The following is a 1,139-nucleotide window of genomic DNA, read 5'->3' on the forward strand; positions in this document are numbered from 1 at the left end:
GCTCACACACACACCACAGATACATGACTGCACGCTCACACCTGCACGCTCACACATGGAACTCATGCACAAGCATGCACGTGCATGCTCGCTCAGCGCACACACACCAGATACACGACTGCACGCTCACACCTGCACGCTCACGCATGGAACTCATGCACACGTGTACACACCCATGTTCACACATACACATACTCATATCTCTTTACACACAAACATGTATGCACCAACACATGCATATACTGTCACGTACACATACGCACTCCCAAACATGATTCACACATCCTCACACTCACATGCAAACACACGTGCACAGCTCACATGTACACAAACGTGCACACAGCCCCAGCCCAGGGGAGTCTGACTGGCACTCAGCTTGCCAGGGCCCGCAGGGAGCACGCCAGCTGCTGGGAGCCGCAGGCAGAGCCCCAGGGAAGGAAGGGGCACGTGCACCTCACCCCACAAGTGGCAGTGGGGGCACAGTCTAGCCCCTCTCCATGGGCCTGGACTGGGGCCCTTGTGGGGGGTGGAGGGGAGCCAGGCAACTGAGCCACCCCAGGACCCCCCGGACAGCCCAGGGAGGACACTGCCCACTAGGAAATGCCCCCACCAACGCACTCCGGGCCGTGCAGGCTGTGAGACTGAGGCCTTTGCAAAATGGACATCACCAATCCCATCCATCTCTCCTCCAAGTTCTTCCGGAAACATAAACACCTCCCAGCTAGAGGCTGTGACTATCAGGAGCTGATGCGAAGCCACAAATGCCACGAGATGAACAGATTGAAAGCAAGAAGCCCGTGGACTTGTAACAGGGTCCCAGTGAACATCCGAGGCAACACCGCCCACCACGCGGCGCGGGTCAGAGCGCAGGTCAGCAGGATGGGGGCCCCAAAGATGTCCACGTCCTAATCACCACAACGGTGAGCATGTCACTCACACGGAACAGGGACTTTGCAGTTGGGATCAAGTCAAGGCCCCGGAGGCAGAGGTGACCCTGAGTGCCCGGGGGCCCAGCGTCCTCACAGGAGACTGCGGGTCAGAGGCAGAGACACGGGCAGACTCGGTGCTGCTGGCCAGGGATGCAGCACCTCTGGAAGCCGGAAAAGGTGGGAGACGGGGTCCCCTGGGAGATGGGCCCA

The 1,139-nt window shown here is 59.3% G+C and overlaps 1 protein-coding gene across 1 annotated transcript in view; it reads left to right on the forward strand.

The window, feature by feature from the left end:
* The window catches only part of KDM4B (lysine demethylase 4B), an 86,229-nt gene that overhangs the window by 17,689 nt on the left and 67,401 nt on the right, over positions 1-1,139 (forward strand).

Source organism: Suricata suricatta, chromosome 12 (genome assembly GCF_006229205.1).
Source record: "Suricata suricatta isolate VVHF042 chromosome 12, meerkat_22Aug2017_6uvM2_HiC, whole genome shotgun sequence".
NCBI lineage: Eukaryota > Metazoa > Chordata > Mammalia > Carnivora > Herpestidae > Suricata > Suricata suricatta.